Genomic DNA, 14191 nt, shown 5'->3' on the forward strand with positions numbered 1-14191 from the left:
TGTGTTGATTAAAAATATTTTAAATAGAAAAAAATAATCTGAAGTCAATTGGGCAAAGACCTGAAGAGACGACACAAATATGGTCAGTGGGAAACGTGATTAACATCACCAGTCATTAGAGAAATACAAATTAAAAACACAAGAGATCATCTCAATAGGATGGCTATTACCAAAAAGACAAGAGAAAACAAGGAGGTAGAGAAAGGAACATTTAAGTTGTTATAATCATTATGGAAAATAGTATGAAGATGATTCAAAAAGTTAAAAATAAAGCTATCATTTAACATAGTCAGCAATCCTTCTAAGGGGTAAATGCCCAAAGGAAATGAGGCAAGCACTTCAGAGATAGATGCACCTCCATCTCCACTGAGGCATTATTCACAGCATCCAATATATGGAAACAACCTAAGGATCCACTGCAGATGAAGGAATCAAGAAACTGGTATCTAGAAACTAGATGAATGAATCAAGAAACTGGTATCTACACATGATGGAATACTATTCTGCTTTTGAAATGGAGATTTCATTGTTTGTAACAACTTGAATGAATTTAGAGAACATTATACTAAGTAAAACAAACCAGGCACGTATAGAAAAATACTGTATGATCTTATTGATATGTAGTATTTTTTTAAAAATTCAAATACATAGAGAATAAAATGGCAGATAGCTGGGGTGGGGTTTGGGATAAGAAGTGAGGAAATACAGGACAGAAGGTAAAAGGTATAAATGATTAAGTTCAGAAATACAAGATTCAACAAAAAGATTACAGTTATAATATTGTACTATATGCCAGAAATTTGAAAAGAAAGTAGAATTTTGGTGCTCCTATCACACACACAAGAAAGGTAACTAACTATGTAAGGGGATGAATTGATATTAGTTGATGTGACTATAGTAACTATTTCACCAAATATACGTATATCCAAACATGTTTTATACATAAAAGATTAAAGACAAATTTCATGTCTTTTTTTTTGAAACATGATCTGTTAGGATAATACACTTGATAGAATTTTCCTTGGACATACTGGATATTTTCAAGCATACTGAGTTATTAGTCTTTTCAGTGCAAAAGAAATGTTTCATATGCTAAGTTTAAGACAGGTGTTTTCCCAGAAATTTTGTTTAAAAAGATACTTCCTATTTTATTTACACATTTATTTGTAGTTTTATTAAAATAGCACTATCCTGAATCATACAAAAAAAACCACCCCAAATCCAATATAATTCCCTAAGTTAGAAAAAGCATAAAAGGCTAGTTCATATTAAGGCAGCATGTACAACTTGGCAAAAGAAAAAAAAATGAACAGGAAACATCATTCGAGACTAAGGAATAAAACATAGCATCTTCTGATTCAAAAGTGGCACCAGTTGTCTGGGAAGCAACTTTGACCACCCTTCACAAACCCTGATCTTTGTAGTTTTGGTGAACACATTAGGGACCAAATGAAAATGAGATTGGCTGGGTATTTTTCCTTCTCCTTCCAAAAAGTCCTTCCCAGAAACAGGGTGAAAAATATAGTCTCTGGGCAGAGAACAGATGAGTGCAAGAATCCTACATTATATACTTTCACCTACCTAAGGTTTTCCTCCTTCTCTTTTCAGAATGTTCTTAAAATTAATACCTGAGAGAAACTTAAGGTTTTACTTTTTAAAACTCTTACTGGTTGCCTAGCATTGAATGAGAAAAATATAAAAAAATTAACTTCCATATCCTAATAATTCTACTTATGCAAAATTTAAGGGGTCTAGATATTTGAAAAACATGTGAAGAGACGGAAATTGCTGTTTTTGTTTTTGCCTAACTTAAGTTGCTTGGCTTTGTGTGAACAAAACTGAACATCTCCTCATGGTACTATCTTCCAAAGAAGAAAAATTGGAAAAAAGTTATTAGAGGAAATGCTTTAAGTATTTCCCTACTCAGTATTATGTTGGTTATGGGTTTGTCATATATATCCTTTATTATAATGAGGTATGCTTCTTTTTTTCTTTTTTTTATTGTTGGTTGTTCAAAACATTACATAGTTCTTGATATATCATATTTCACACTTTGATTCAAGTGGGTTATGAACTCCCATTTTTAACCCCGTATCACATCAGTTACACTTCCATTGATTTATAGATACTTTGTTCAGAGATTTTATCATCAAGGGATGTTGAATTTTATTAAATTTTGACTGCATTTGTTAGGATGATAATGTAATTTTTATCCTTGATTCTACTTATGTGTATTGTGTTTACTGATTTGCACATGTTTAACCATCCTTGCATCCCTGGAATGAAACCAAATTAAACATGGTATATGATCTTTTTAATGTGCTTCTGAATTCTATTTTCAAGTATTTAAGTTGAGACTTTTGCCCCTATCTTCATCAGGAATATAGGTATATAGTTTTTCTTTTTTGTTGTTTTTGTGTCCTTGTCAGGTTTCAGTAGCAGGGTAATGATGGTTTCAAAGAATGAGTTGAGAAGGATTCCTTCTATTTTATGGAATAATTTGAGGAACATCAGTGTTAATTATTCTTTAAGATTTTGTTCAGGGCTGGGGATGTGGCTCAAGCGGTAGCGCGCTCGCCTGGCATGCGTGCGGCCCGGGTTCAATCCTCAGCACCACATACCAACAAAGATGTTGTGTCCACCGAGAACTAAAGAATAAATAATAATAAAAAAGTTCTCTCTCTCTCTCCCCTCTCTCACTCTCTCTTAAAAAAAAAAAGATTTTGTTCAAATTTAGCAGTGGGCTTTTTTTTTGTGGGGAGACCTTTTATTACTGATTCAATATCATTATTGTTTATTTGTCTATTTAGATTTTTAAATATCTTTTTGGTTCAATTTTACTAGGTCTTATGCATTCAGAAATTTGTCTATTTCTTCTAGATTTTGCAATTGATTGACATACAGTTTTTCAAAATATTCCCTATTCTTTTTGTCAATTTTGCTTGATTTAATCAAAGAACCAACTCATTGAGCTTTTGTATTATTTCTTTTTAGTCTCCATTTCATTTATTTCTTTTGTGATTCATATTATTCCTTCCTACTACTGGTTTTGGGTTAGTTGTTTTTTCTCTAAGATCTTGAGATTCTTATTTAGATCGTATGAGATCTCTCTTTTTTTTGAGGGGAGAGGGGTACCAGGGATTGAACTCAGGGGCACTCAACCACTGAGTCACACCCACAGCCCTATTTTGTATTTTATTTAGTGACAGGGTCTTACTGAGTTCCTTAGAGCCTTGACATTGCTGAGGTTGGCTTTGAACTCATAATTCTCCCGTCTCAACCTCCTGTGTCACTGGGATTACAGGTGTGCAGCGTCTTTCTCTTTCTCAATACAGGCACAAACTATAAAAATTATAAAATTCTCTCTTACAATTGTTTTTGCTGCACTCCATAGGTTTTGTATGATGTTTATTTTCCATGTGTTTGAATAATTTATGCAGTGTCTATCTGTTGATTGCTAGTTTCATTCTTTATTAGTGCGTAGAGAAGATGTGAGATACTATTTCAACTTTTTTAAATTTGTGAAGACTTGGTTTGTGGCCTGATATGTGGTTTAGTTTAAGACAATGTCTGTTAAGTCCATTTTATCTAGAGTATAATTTGTTAATTTGTAAATCATTTGTTATCAAATTAGCAATTTTTTGTTAGTTTCTTTATTAATTTTTTGTTTATATGTTCTATCTACTGGTGAGAGTGGGACTTTGAAGTCATCCAGAATTATGATATTGGGATCTATCTCTCTCTTTATGTCTAGTAGGTTTTTTTGGTACATGTGTTTTGTATTTTTACAAAAGTGGATGCTTTGACATGTAAATTCATAACCACTGTAACTTATTGATGAATTGTTCCTTATATGTTCCCTATAAAGTGACCTTCTCTATCTCTCCTGCTTGCTTTTGGATTTTGTTTTCTATCATTTTATTTTCAGTCTGTGTATATCTTTGCTAGTGAGGTGAGTATGTAGGTAACATACGGTTGGGTCTTGTTCTTAGTTCATGCAGTGTCTTTTCATTGGAAAATTAAGATAATTCACATTCAGAGCTATTCAAGATGTGGACTCATTCCTGATTTTTTTTTCTGATTGTTTTAAATATTCCTTACTTCCTCTTATCGGTCTTTGAAGTTTGATGGCTTACTCTACTGATTCTTTCCTATTTCTAATTTGTATATCTATTTTTCTCGTGGGATTTTTTTTTCATGTGCTCTCACAATGGTGATTTTTTTTTCTTGCTAAAGATTGCTTTATTTATTCCGGGTCTCGTATTTTTCCAGATGAATTTCATGACTGCTTCTTCTATTTCTATGAGGAAAGTCATGTGATTTTGATTGGAATTACATTAAATCTGCACAGTGCTTTTGGTAGTACGGTCATTTTGACAATATTAATTCTGGTGATCCAAGATCAAGGGAGATCTTTCCATCTTCTAAGGTCATGTTTAGTTTCTTTTTTTAGCATTCTGTAATTTTCATTGTAGAGTTCTTTCACCTCTTTCATTAAGTTGCTTTTTTTTTGAGGCGATTGTAAGTGGGGTAGTTTTCTTATTTTCTTTTTAATTAATTAATTTATTTATTTTATTGATTGTTCAAAACATTACAGAGCTCATGATATATCATCTTTCATACATTAGACTCAATTGGGTTTTGAACTCCCATTTTTACCCCAAATACAGATTGCAGAATCACATCTGTTACATACTCACATTATTACATAATGGCATATTAGTGACTGTTGTATTCTGCTACCTTTCCTATCCCCTACTATCCCCCCTCCCCTCCCCTCCCCTCCCATCTTCCCTCTCTGCCTCCTCTGCTGTTGTTCAATTCTCTCCCCTTTTTCCCCCCTCCCCCTTGCCCCTCACAACCTCTTATAATTTTGTGTATCATTGAAGGTCTCCTACCATTTCCATATGCTTTCCCTTCTCTCTCCCTTTCTCTCCCCCCATTCGTCTTTGTTTACTGTTAGTCTTTTCCTCATGCTCTTCCTTCCTGTTCTGTTCTTGGTTACTCTCTTTATATCAAAGAAGACATTTGGCATTTGTTTCTTAGGGCTTGGCTAGCTTCACTTAGCATAATCTGCTCTGGAAATGCCTTCCATTTCCCTGCAAATTCTATGATTTTGTCATTTCTTAGTGCTGCATAATACTCCATTGTGTATAGATGCCACATTTTTTTTTTTCCATTCATCTATTGAAGGGCATCTAGGTTGGTTCCACAGTCTAGCTATTGTGAATTGTGCCGCTATAATCATTGATGTGGCCGTATCCCTATAGTGCGCTCTTTTAAGGTCCTCAGGGAATAGTCCGAGAAGGGCGATAGCTGGGTCAAATGGTGGATCCATTCCCGGCTTTCCCAGGAATCTCCATACTGCTTTCCAAATTGGCCTCACCAATTCGCAGTCCCACCAGCAGTGTACAAGTGTACCCTTTTCCCCACATCCTCGCCAACACTTATTGTTGTTTGACTTCATAATGGCTGCCAATCTTACTGGAGTGAGATGGTATCTTAGGGTGGTTTTGATTTGCATTTCTCTGATTGCTAGAGATGGTGAGCATTTTTTCATGTACTTGTTGATTGATTGTATGTCCTCCTCTGAGAAGTGTCTGTTCAGGTCCTTGGCCCATTTGTTGATTGGGTTATTTGTTATCTTATTGTATAATTTTTTGAGTTCTTTGTACATTCTGGATATTAGGGCTCTATCTGAGATGTGAGGGGTAAAAATTTGTTCCCAGGATGTAGGCTCTCTATTTACCTCTTTTATTGTTTCCCTTGCTGAGAAAAAACTTTTTAGTTTAAGTAAGTCCCATTTGTTTATTCTTGTTACTAACTCTTGGGCTATGGGCGTCCTATTAAGGAATTTGGAGCCCGACCCCACAATATGTAGATCATAGCCAACTTTTTCTTCTATCAGTCGCAGTGTCTCTGATTTGATATCTAGCTCCTTGATCCATTTTGAGTTAACTTTTGTGGATGGCGAGAGAAAGGGATTCAATTTCATTTTGTTGCATATGGATTTCCAATTTTCCTAGAACCATTTGTTGAAGATGCTATCCTTCCTCCATTGCATGTTTTTAGCCCCTTTATCAAATATAAGATAGTTGTAACTTTGTGGATTAGTCTCTGTGTCCTCTATTCTGTACCATTGGTCCACCTGCCTGTTTTGGTACCAGTACCATGCTGTTTTTGTTACTATTGCTTTGTAGTACAGTTTGAACTCTGGTATCACTATACCTCCAGATTCACACTTCCTGCTTAGAATTGCTTTTGCTATTCTGGGTCTTTTGTTTTTCCATATGAATTTCATGATTGCTTTATCTATTTCTACAAGAAATGCCGTTGGGATTTTGATTGGCATCGCATTAAACCTGTAGAGAACTTTGGGTAATATCGCCATTTTGATGATGTTAGTTCTGCCTATCCATGAACAGGGTACATTTTTCCATATTCTGAGATCTTCTTCTTTCTCTCTCTTTAGGGTTCTGTAGTTTTCATTGTATAAATCTTTCACCTCTTTTGTTAGGTTGATTCCCAAGTATCTTATTTTCTTTGAGGACATTGTGAATGGAGTGGTTTTCCTTATTTCCATTTCAGAGGTTTTGTTGCTGATATACAGTAATGCCTTTGATTTATGCATGTTGATTTTATAACCTGCCACTTTGCTGAATTCATTTATTAACTCTAGCAGCTTCTTTGTAGACCCTTTTGGGTCTGTTAAGTATATTATCATGTCATCCGCAAATAGCGATAATTAAATTTCTTCTTTTCCTATTTTTATGCCTTTAATTTCTTTTGTCTGTCTAATTGCTCTGGCTAGTACTTTGAGAACTAAATTGAATAGAAGTGGTGATAGAGGGCATTCCTGTCTTGTTCCAGATTTTAGAGGGAATGCCTTCAGTTTTTCTCCGTTTAGGATGATGCTAGCCTGAAGTTTAGCATATATAGCTTTTACAATGTTGAAGTAAGTTCCTGTTATCCCTAGTTTTTCTGATGTTTTGAACATAAAGGGATGCTGTACTTTTTCAAATGCTTTTTCTGCATCTATCAAGATGATCATATGGTTCTTGTCTTTAAGTCTATTGATGTGGTGAATAGCATTTATTGATTTCCATATATTGAACCAGCCTTGCATCCCAGGGATGAATCCTACTTGATCAGGGTGCACACGTTTTTTGATATGTTTTTGTATTCGATTCGCCAGAATTTTATTGAGAATTTTTGCATCCAAGTTCATTAGAGATATTGGTCTGTAGTTTTCTTTCTTTGAAGTGTCTTTGTCTGGTTTTGGGATCAGAGTGTTGTTGGCCTCATAGAATGAATTTGGAAGAGCTCCTTCTTTTTCTATTTCTTGAAATAGCTTGAAAAGTATTGGTATTAATTCTTCTTTGAAGGTTTTGTAGAATTCTGCTGTATACCCATCCGGTCCAGGGCTTTTCTTGGTTGGTAGTCTTTTAATGGTTTCTTCTATTTCTTCCTTTGTTATTGGTCTGTTTAAATTGTGTGTGTCTTCCTGTCTCAATCTGGGCAGATCATATACCTTAAGAAATTTATCGATATCTTCACTATCTTCTATTTTATTGGAATATAGGGTTTCAAAATACTTTCTAATTATCTTCTGTATTTCTGTAGTATCTTTTGTGATATTGCCTTTTTCATCCCGTATGTTGGTAATTTGAGTTCTCTCCCTTCTTCTCTTCATAAGCATGGCTAAGGGCCTGTCTATCTTATTTATTTTTTCAAAGAACCAACTTTTAGTTTTATCAATTTTTCAATGGTTTTTTTTTTGTTTGAATTTCGTTGATTTCTGCTCTAATTTTAATTATTTCTTGTCTTCTACTACATTTGCTGTTGTTTTGCTCTTCCTTTTCTAGGTTTTTGAGGTGTAGTGTGAGTTCATTTATTTGTTGGTTTTTTTCTTTTTTGAGGAAAGAACTCCAAGAAATGAATTTCCCTCTTAAAACTGCTTTCATTGTGTCCCATAGATTCCGGTATGTTGTGTCTGTATTATCATTTGTCTCTAAGAATTTTTTTCATCTCCTCCTTTATGTCTTCTGTAACCCATTGATCATTCAGTAACATATTGTTCATTTTCTGTGTGATGTAGGGTTTTTCCTTCCTTCTTTTATCATTGATTTCCAATTTCATTCCATTGTGATCAGATATGGTGCATGGTATTATCTCCACGCCTTTATACTTACTAAGAGTTGCCTTATGGCATAATATATGGTCTATCTTTCAGTAGGATCCATGTGCTGCTGAGAAGAATGTGTATCCACTTGATGATGGTTGATATATTCTATATATGTCGGTTAAGTCTAGGTTCTTGATTGTGTCATTGAGTTCTATAGTTTCTTTATTCAGCTTTTGTCTGGAGGATCTGTCTAATGGTGAGAGCGGTGTGTTGAAGTCACCCATAATTATTGTGTTGTGGTCTATTTGACTCTTGAACTTGAGGAGAGTTTGTTTTATGGACGTTGCAGCTCCATTGTTTGGTGCATACAAATTGATAATTGTTATGTCTTGTTGGTGGATGGTTCCTTTTAACAGGATATAGTGTCCTTTTAAGTTGATTTTATTCGATATGAGTATGGCCACTCCTGCTTGCTTCCGAGGGCCATGTGAGTGGTATGATTTTTCCCAACCTTTTACCTTCAGCCTGTGTATGTCTTTTCCTATCATATGAGTCTCCTGAAGGCAACATATTGTTGGATTTGTTTTTTTGATCCAGGTTACTAGCCTATGTCTCTTGATTGGTGAGTTTAGGCCATTAACATTTAAGGTTACAATTGAAATATGATTTCTACTTCCAGTCATGCTTCTTTATTTATTTATTTTAGTTTGGCTGGTTTTACTTTTAGGTTATTTTCCTCCCCCTTTACTGAGATACCTCCTGCTGTTAGTTTTGGGCACTATTTTTCAATTCTTCTTCTTGTAGTATTTTGCTCAAAATGCTTTGCAGTGCTGGTTTTCTTGCTGCAAATTCTTTTAGCTTTTGTTTATCGTGAAAGATTTTAATTTCATTGTCAAATCTGAAGCTTAATTTTGCTGGATACAGTATTCTTGGTTGGAATCCATTATTTTTCAGCGTTTGAAATACATTGTTCCAGGATCCTCTCGCTTTCAAAGTCTGTGATGAGAAATCAGTCGTTAACCTAATTGGTTTACCCCTGAATGTAATCTGCCTCCTTTTTCTCGTAGCTTTTAATATTCTCTCCTTGTTCTGTACGTTGGTTATCTTCATAATTAAATGTCTTCGAGTTGGTCTATTATGGTTTTGAATGTTTGGGGTCCTGTAGGCTTCCAGGATTTGGCAATCCATTTCATCTTTCATCTCTGGGAGGTTTTCTAGAATTATTTCATTTAATATGCTGTCCATTCCTTTGGTTTGAATCTCTGTGCCTTCTTCTATCCCGATGACCCTCAAATTTGTTTTTTTTTATGACATCCCATATCTCTTGAATAGATTGCTCGTGGGATTTAAGCATCTTTTCTGTGTTGACTATATACTTTTCAAGTTGATAAACCTTGTCTTCATTATCTGATGTTCTGACTTGTACTTGATCAAGTCTATTTGTAATATTCTCGTTTGAGTTTTTAATTTGGTTTATATTTTCCTGCAATTCTAGGATTATTGTTTGATTTTTTTTAAGATCCCTATCTCCTGGTAGAGCTCGTTCTTTGCCATTTGCATTTGTTTGTTTAATTCATTTTCAAAATATACTTTTATTGCTTGGACTTGCTGTCTCACGTCTTCTCTAATATTCCTTTCCATTCGAGTTAGTTATGCCTTGAGTTCTTTCCCTATCCCTGCTTCTGATGTTTCTATGTCCTCCTGTAGAATTAAGTTGTCCTGCATTGTTTGTATTCCTTTTTTCCCTTGTTTTCTCAGTTTGTCCACGTTACTTTCCAGTGTTTCTGCTCTCTTCTATAGATTTGTTTTGGTTCTGTATTACTCTGTTGTTTCTTCTTTGTGTTGTTAAACTGTGCCTGCTAATGTGGATTCTGCTGGGAAGGAATTCCGACGGCCGAGCTCCAGTGATGTCACTACTCTGCTATGACGGGCCCCAGGCTCCTTGCTGGGGTGTCCTAATGGGGCTGTGTGACTGGACTGTCTCTGTTTGGTTTCAGCTCCCCGTCGAGGCAGGCGGGCAGTCTCCAGCCGCCCAGTATCTCAGGCAGCGGGTGGGTGATCGGTCGCCTGCGGGTGGGTGGACTCCAGCCGCCCAGTCGCGCGGGCAGCGGGCCGGCTGTGGCCGGTGGGCGGGCAATCTCTAGGTACCCCATCCTGCCGTCGGTAGCCTGCAGGCGGGCGTTCTCCTACCGCCCAGTTACGCGGGCAGTGGGTGAACTGTCGCCGGCGGGCCTGCGGTTTCCAGCCGCCCAGTCTCGAGGGCCTGGCCTCTAGTCCCCTGGTTTCTCCTGCTAGTCTTGGTTTCTCCTGCTAGACCAGATTTCCCCTGAGTGATGGCTCTCGGCAGTTCAAACTGAACTCTGGGCCTGCCGTTTGTTGGGTGTGGAGGGTGGCTATTGGGAACCCCGGCACTCTATTGTTTTGTTTCCGTTGTGGGGGATAGAACTGTACCGCTTCCTTCCCCCTCTGAAATCCTGTAATCAGCCCGGGGTCAGTGCGGGCTCATCCGGCAGGATTCCACAGAATCGCAGCCACTTTTCTCCCTGCTTGCTAATTAATCGCTTCTCTGCGGCGCCCCGCCTTCTGTAGTCTCGGGGAAGGCCGGGCGAATCAGTCAGCCTTGATCTCCGTGGTCGCACAATTGGCTATTGGGATCCCTGGCACTGCTTGCCCCTCCCCCAGCGCTGGCTAGACAGGTTTCGTTTTGGCTGCTGATGGGAGAGGGAGTTGAAGGTCAGGTGTCTCTAGTTTTCCCCTAGTCTTTATGCATCCTCAATCTGATACTCCCTCCCCCGGAAAGCCTAGGAGATATTTTATGCGAATTCCCTGATGTATGGGGGATTGGCTGAGTGACACAGACCTGTTATTGTTGCAGTCTGTCGGAGAGTGGCGGTGGATACTTCAGCTCTCCAAGATGGTGGCCGCTGATTGCCTAGGTGGAGTTTCCGTTGTGGGGGATAGGACTGTACCGCTTCCTTCCCCGTCTGAAATCCAGTACTCAACCCGGGGGTCAGTGCGGGCTTGGCCCGCGGGGATCCACCGAATCGCAGCCACTTTTCTCCCTGCTTGCTAATTAATCGCTTCTCTGCGGTGTCCCGCCTTCTGTAGCCGCGGGGCAGGCCGCAGGAATCAGTCAGCCCGGCACAATGGTGATTTTTTTTTTTCTTCTGGTTATAGGATTTTCTTAAGCATTTTGTGTAATTCTGGTCTAGTGGTCATAAATTCCCTTAGTTTATACTTATCATGTCAGGTCTTTATTTCTCTCTTCAATTCTGAAGAATAAGCCTTGCTAGGAATAGTAATTTTGGTTGGTAGTTTGGAATTTTAAATTTTAGGATTTGAGATACATCACCCCATGATATATTGGCATTTAGAATTTCTTTTGAGGAATCTGCTATTAATCTTAAGCGTTTGCCTTTATATGTAACTTGTTTCTTCTCTCTTACAGATTTTAATGTTATTTCTTTGTTCTGTACTTTAGGCAATTTAACATGTCATGAAGAGGTCCTTTTTATTCTGATTATATCTATTCTAAATGCCTCTTGTACCTGGATGTCCATGTCTTTCCCAAGATTTGGGAAATTTTCTACTATTATTTCATTGAATAGTGTTTTTTTAACATCATTTGCCTATAGTTCCCACTAGGAATGCTGATGGGCTGAAAAATTTGATTTTTTAAGGGCTTCCAGAGATCTTGTATGTTCTTTTCATTCCTTATTTTTGCTTGAGTATGAAATTTCAAAGTACTTGCCTTTAATCCCTGATATTCTTTCTTCTGCCTGGTCTAGTCTATTTTATGGCTTTCATTAGAGATTTTTTATCAGATTTATTGCGCTTTTCAGTTCTAGGATTTCTGTTTGCTACTTTTTAAAATCTCTCTCTCTTCACTGAATTTTCCTCATTATCTTCCTCAACTCATCTAACCATTTATCTGTATTTTCTTGGGTTTCATTGAGCTTTCTTAGGATTATTCTTTTAAAATACATATCTAGCATTTCATCCACTTCATTATTTTTGGAATCTGTTACTAGGGAGTTATGAACTTTAGGAGGTGTCATATTACCTTGCTTTTCATATTTCCTGTGTTTTTGAGATTTACACATCTGCTTATATGGATAGCTCTTCTACTTTTGTATGATGACTTTCTTAGTAAGCAGTTTTCTCTTTACAGCATATCTTAGAGTATTGGTTTGTTGTTCAATATTGAGTTAATTTTCTATTAGACTCTATAGTTTAATCTCTCCATGGATTCTTTTGGCTGTGAAAAGTGGGTCTGGATACAGTATAAGAATCTGAGGGAAGCACTCTTTCATAGGTCTTGTAAGAGTGAGGGCCCTCTGAAAACTTGAACAGGTTTGCTATATACAGCACAGTATTGGGTGAACCCTGTGGTTATTCCTACAGTGGGAGCGGAAGCCTTTATTAGGTGGTTGGGAGTTTCCATAGGTACTATTGATATTGAATCTGTTACTGCAAAGCAATTCTGATACCAGTTGCTCCAACTGTGAAGCTCTTATTCTTAGTTTGTACACTGCTACAATTACTGGTGTTTCACAGGGCGAGGTATGGGCTGAGATCACAGTTCCCTCTCTGTGATACCCACAGTCCTGTTAACAATGTGTGATCTGATAAGATGTGGGCATGATTGATGCAGAGAGCCCTCATATACAATGCAAAATGTACCAGGCAAAGATTGTCTTCTTTGATTTATACTCTACACAGTCCATCAGCTGGGCCTACCCAAGCACTGTGATGTGAACCCAGACACCTCTGAGAGCAGACAGGAGGGATGGAGTCACAGAGAGTCTTTATCTTGTGCTGGGAAGGAGCAGCAGTATTCAGAATCCACAAGCTCTGCTGCCCTTGACCGTGGTGACCCCAGACCTGGCTCCCACGTGAAACCACATGAGGCTGCACTTCCTGGATTCAGAAGGCATGTAAACCTAAACCGTTGATTTTATAGGGAAGCACCTTTTGCATTGCCATGTGCATTTCCTACACCATAAACTAAGCAGGCCTGAGTCAGAGTCACTCCCCAAGCCAAAATTAACCAGTGAGATGGCCACTTGCTGAAGCCTCTTAATGAAATGGCTACAGGGTCCTTGAAGTAGAAAATGCCAGGATTTCTGTCCCCCAGAAGAGTTTAAGCTCAGACAGTAAGACTTTTCTTAAGATGGCTCCTGATTACAGGGGAAATACAGGGAATTACTAAAACCAGCTCTTTGTCAATCCCAGTTCTCTTCAGCATTTAGACTGCATTCTGTACCAATGGAGCTCTCTGGGACTTCTCTTTCCCTTATGCCTAGGCTAAGGGGATACTTTTCTTCCCCTGGATGTGTTGCTATTCAACAGGGTTCTGGTATACTCTTTCTCTTAGTATAGTCTATTATACAAAATCTCAAGGTTTCACCTCACCTTTATCTCTTCAGTAAATTCCAGTCTCTCTCTCCCTGTCATGCACCTCAACAGGCAGCTACAGACCTGTTGTTTTTGTTCAGTCTGATGGAGAATAGATGGCTCTATCCCATCATGTTGCCTCCTTACCACAATACTTTATTAAAATAAGTCTTTTTGTTATATCTCATTTGTCATGTGTTTTCTCTCTCTCAACTAAAAAAGAGAAAGCATTAACTTAATTTTGCTCCATTGTTGAAAAAGTGACCTTTCCCCTGAAGTATAGTGTCTGAAGTTCCAGTATGTGCAGGCATAAATTTGTGTAACTCACCATGATAGCTCCTAGGAACTTGCAGTTCAGGCATGGAGTAATGTTAATAAGTATTTGTTGATTGAAAGCTACCAAACTTGGGCTTGGGCTTCTGTTTTTTCTTCATCCACACAACTTCTTATTTCAATTTCATATTAAATGCTAAAGTTCTTAGGTAGCGTTTAGCTCAGAGAAAACATTTTCTCTTTTATGTCTTGTTCAGTTGGTACCACATAATGTTGTTTCCTTCCCCATTTGCCAACAATCCAAATGTTCTCCAGAGACAGAGAGGTGGTTCTCAAAGTGAGGTCCCTGGACCAGTAGTGTCATAGTTACCTAGAAACTTGTTAAAAATGCAAACT

General features: G+C 37.6%; 1 protein-coding gene across 11 annotated transcripts in view; it reads right to left on the minus strand.

Annotated features, from left to right (window-relative positions):
• Window positions 1–14191, minus strand: part of ABI3BP (ABI family member 3 binding protein) — a 256615-nt gene that overhangs the window by 126469 nt on the left and 115955 nt on the right. The window lies entirely within an intron of this gene.

This window comes from Spermophilus citellus, assembly GCF_964194105.1.
Source record: "Spermophilus citellus genome assembly, chromosome: 7".
Taxonomy (NCBI): Eukaryota; Metazoa; Chordata; class Mammalia; order Rodentia; family Sciuridae; genus Spermophilus; species Spermophilus citellus.